Raw genomic sequence first — 4,750 nt, 5'->3', positions numbered from 1 at the left:
TCAGGATTCTCTGTTGAAGTTTTGTATGAAAAATATAAAAAGAAGCAGAAAGAAGAGTCTCGGATACAGATTAAAACCACGAAAATGTTCTTGTAATAATCTTTGAACTCTATATATAAATAATAAACATTAAAACATCCATTAAAAATTTATTCTTTTTAATTATAACGTTAAAATTTTGTAGATTCATGTTCACAATAAGTTTATACAATTGTTTTATTTTTATGATCGTAGATTACACATTTCGAAAAATGTATAGGCGCAGAACTGCTTCTGGGTAATTTTACGGTTTAGTCATCAAACCTCGTATATCCTTTACTAAAAAGTATAGGAATGTCCGGTAGATTGAAACATTGAGGGTTTAATAACATTAACTCTCTCCATTAACTCTTCAGGGTTGGATAAATATAAAAACTCTCGTTCTCTTTGAAGTATTACAGCTAGAATGGCCATCCTTTGATTGTTTGAGATTAAAAATTATCAAATGAAATTAACATATTTGTGCCTAAAGTTAATGTTTACAATCGAATTTTGCCGATATCTCCTAGTTTGCTTACGTTGAGGACCAATTAAAAAACCCAGTACTCCAAGTATTTTTTTTCTTTTTTAGATGTTCGTAATGTAGTTCTTTTTTTTTTTTGTTTACGTTCCTTTTTTTAAACCTAGTTCTTTCTTTTTTTTATACCTTGTTCCTAAAATCCTAAATTGGTTAATTTACCTGTTTTTGTTCCTTATTTTAAGTACGACATTTCTTCTTATCTATGATTTAATATATCAAGTTCTTTGTTTTTGTATTTCACTTTCAGTAAACAGTTCCATTTCAAGGAAAGTTTCTCTGTTCTCAAAATGTTTGAAATGATATATTATTAAACCTAACATTCGATGAAAAAATGATTTCTTCCCTCTTTTCACCCCTTTTTTCTTTTTTCGCTTCTTTATTTTTTCCTCTTCTTTTTTGTCTCAGATAATGTGCCCCCTGCTCCGGAAAAAAAGAGGCGACCGCTTTAAGTCTTCCTATTCCACAGTTAATTGCAGTTCTCTGCACTGATAAAATGATTTTTATTTTTTATACAGACACAGTAATTTTACAAACTAAAAGTGTTATTTAATTTAAATTAAAAAGAAATTGTGAAACGAATAGATACTTATAACATATTTTATTTGTAAAAGTAAAGAATATATTTCCTTTGTCCTCTATAACCTCACATTTTACAAAAGCAGCTTCGTAAAGTCCAGCTGCTGTGTACAAATAATAATGAATGAACCCACCACTAGGCGCCGCTAGTGGCGGGAAAGGCTAAAGTGTAGATGGACGCCTAAGTTTCGATCCCTTCTTTTACTTTAGTCCCCGGTAGGTGCTGGCTAAGTCAGCTACCCATAATATTGTGAAAGAAGCGAGTTTGCTCGTGATCAAGGGCATTAAACCTTAAGTGAGGTTAAAGTGAAAATAACAAAGTGACTCTTAAGTGATATTTTGATTGACCAAGGTAAAATTATAATTTCTCTCGGTTCGAAAAAGTATATTCTCTGTTTATGTTTATTATTAACTGAAAGCAGCTGATTTTTACCTTCTATCTATAAACATTGGAAATGTTTTTGAATTTTAAAACAGTTTTACTTCTTTCTTTTTCTTTTTTTACTATACATAAACGAATATGAAGCACGCACATTATTCTAAACATTAAGTTTGTGTGTAAACGAAATAAAATAAATGTGTTATAGTGCATAAAACATGTATTGTAAATAACGTTAAAAATTAGGAAGGGTGGGGGCCAATCATTTTAAAAAGTGCATTAAAACTTAATTTCCCCTCTTCTGATGTGATACATATAGAAATAATATCAAATTGTTTATCTTGCGTTTAACAAATTCCTAAACATATCAATTTTATAGGCCCTTGAGCTTTGCTGCAACTTCAGCTGTATTACATTTCAATTTGTAAGCTTTTCATAAAAATTTCATAAGAATTAGCCTGAATTATTTGAGCACAAATCAGCTAATTGAATATTTTCCAATTTACAAAAACTTCAAAATTTGAAAATTCTGATTATTAGCTAGAAGCTCTACCCCCTACCCCCTCTCTCCTCCAAGACAAATAAATTTGTATCGATTTCAGTTGAATTAAGGTAGCACTTTTTATTGAAGAAAATGAAAGAAAAGGTATTTACAAGATGTAACATGCCTTACATATGTTCTATATCCGCGATTAAAAGTTTTTGGCAAGCTACTTGGTTATAATTATATTCTAAATTAAATGATTAAAAACCCTGAATAAAAGGTATCTCGAGGCGTATTCGGGGGGGGGGGGCTATGGGGGCTAAGCATCTCTGGAAAATTNTATCAACATTAAACATTTAAGCGAGAAAAACAACGCCGGCGCTTAATTTAAACCGGGTTTTGGCGGATTTAAACCGCGGCTCAAATTCTTTAAATTCCATCTCTGGACCATTGAAATATATTGATTTCATGGAGTTTTCAGGCCTCAAACTGGAAATAAAATTTAAGCCCGCCCCCTGGACAAATTCCTGAATACCCCCCCTAAAACTTATCCATTAAACAGATTGGGATAGTGCATCTTGCTTTACTTTTTTGTCATGGTTGCTATAAATTTACCATTTGTAATGCATATTGTTATTAAAAATTATTTCGAAATTCTTATCTCAAGACGCCCCCCCCCCATGTTAGCCTTTATGCTTAATACAACTTCTGTAAATATCTGAATTAAATTATGAATAATGAATTAAAATCTTGTTTTGTTTGAAATACTCGAGTCAGAAAACAAGATATTTTTAAAGTTTGTCTGATCAAATTTATAATATATTTGGCTCTTGTCTGTCTGTCATGTCTAAACGGCTGAACCGATCGAGCCCACTGAACCTCACACTTAACCCTAGTAAAGGTTTACCGCCGGTTGAAACTAAAAAATGTCGTCAGAAAACTTCTCTTCATTTTTTGTCCCCATCATTTAAAAAAGAAAAATGCGCGATAAATTTTCTTTTTTATTTTGAATTGTGGGCTAGTAAATATCTTAGTATTAAAAACCTATTATTATTGTTCAAAAGAAGGGTCGCGAAACGTCCTGTAGGTCTAATATAAATTTATTAAAAAAAACTTCGATTGATTGTCAAAATTGTATAATCACCAGCTGTGGTTAGGATCCATCTTGTTTTGATGAGGATCCGGATCCTGAATCCGCTCTGAAAGAAATGGCCGGATCCGGATCCAGGGCATGAACATTTCTTTTTCATTTATTATTATGCAAAAACTTGATGAACCATTCAGAAAAAAGTAAATTTTTAATAATCTCTCTTTTTTAACTGTTCAGATTTGGGTTTAGAGAGCAACACGTTTGTGACAGGTTTTGATTAAAATTTTACCCCTTGGATCCGGATCCAGGAGGCCAAAAGGTTGCGGATCCAACGAATCCCCCCCTGTAAAAATGTCACCTAAATCCTCCTGGGTTTCTAGATTGAGATGAGTTAAGATGTCAATACTGATTGATGAATATCTGGAAACAGGACAGATTACTTGGATCGCATATTCATCAGAAAAGATAAAAATGTTGATCTTGATTTCAAAAATGGTCTTTTTCGATTTTTATGTTTTTCTTTCGATTGTTAATTTTGGCCCCATTCCATGGCCCCTCATTTGATTTTCTAAATTCAAAAGAGGGGGGGGGGGGGGGGGGCGGCGAAACATTGAAGTTAAACTTTTGTTCTCATAGTATAGACTTTATATTTGAAATAACTATCCGATAATATCAATGTCTTTATACTCAATAGAAACCTAATAATTGTATAGAATTTTTTCCTAGGTTTAATAGGTTTGTCAAATATACTTTCATTATTGCTCATCTCCTTTCAAATTGTTCTCTTCAAGTTTTAAAATCTGATTTTTAAAACTTGAAGAGAGATTTTGAAGATACAGTTTTAAACCATAATTGTTTCAAGTCAAATAATAAAAAGACAAATAAAAAACAAAAACCGAATTTATTTTTCTAATTCTTTTATTGTTCTAGAATAATTTTTTTAATCATAATGATTAGCCGAGTCTTGAGCAGAAGCTTTATCAAATCTTGAGTAAATAAATGTATTCCAGAAAAATTCTTTAAGTTAATAAAATATATTGAAAAATGTATTTCATGAAAATCAACCCCTTTTATTGGAATGACATTTTACCTTATTTGGAGTAAAAAGTAAAAATGCCATGTTGCCTAATTTAATGCTCTGAATTGTATAAACCTAAATCTTATAATTTTAAAATTATTTATTCTAATTTGATATTTCTTAATTTCATCCATAGAGCATATAAGTTGCTGTTATTTTTTGTAACCCATTTAGATACACGTTTTTATTTAAAATTTTGATTAGATTTTGATCATTGATGGTGGTTACTTGGTATACATGGTTAACCCCAATAGATGAACCTTCAGAGACGACTTTTGCTGTTTCCTAATATTCATGATTCCCTGCAGCTGTTAAATTGTTTCTTTTTGTGTGAAATCATTAAATATGTTATATAAAAACTAAATTCAAGGCAAAAGTCTCAATTTAACCTTGAGATCTTCATATTTAAGGAGTTTCAGGTCGTCTTTACAGTTCCATTCTTTGTGGGTATCCCTGTACCTTGTAGCTCTCTAGGTCAGGGTTCAGAAGATCTCTGCAATCTCTGATCTTTGTAAGTTTATCTGTAAATCTTAACGTTTAATTTCACCCCCTGCCCTGATATTCCAGGGTAGTTTGGGTAGAGG

The 4,750-nt window shown here is 31.4% G+C and overlaps 1 protein-coding gene across 1 annotated transcript in view; it reads left to right on the top strand.

Moving 5' to 3' along the window:
- Positions 1-1,302: 1,302 nt before the first annotated feature.
- The window catches only part of LOC111696858 (Down syndrome cell adhesion molecule-like protein Dscam2), a 41,135-nt gene continuing 37,687 nt past the window's right edge, over positions 1,303-4,750 (top strand). Inside the window, exon 1 of the mRNA XM_023466606.1 lies at positions 1,303-1,487. The gene's annotated coding sequence lies outside the window, so the exon portion shown is untranslated. The remainder of the gene's footprint in view (positions 1,488-4,750) is intronic.

Source organism: Eurytemora carolleeae, unplaced genomic scaffold, assembly GCF_000591075.1.
Source record: "Eurytemora carolleeae unplaced genomic scaffold, Eaff_2.0 scaffold249, whole genome shotgun sequence".
NCBI lineage: Eukaryota > Metazoa > Arthropoda > Copepoda > Calanoida > Temoridae > Eurytemora > Eurytemora carolleeae.
The sequence above is the reverse complement of the archived record's forward strand: the minus strand, read 5'-3'. Positions and strand labels throughout refer to the sequence as shown.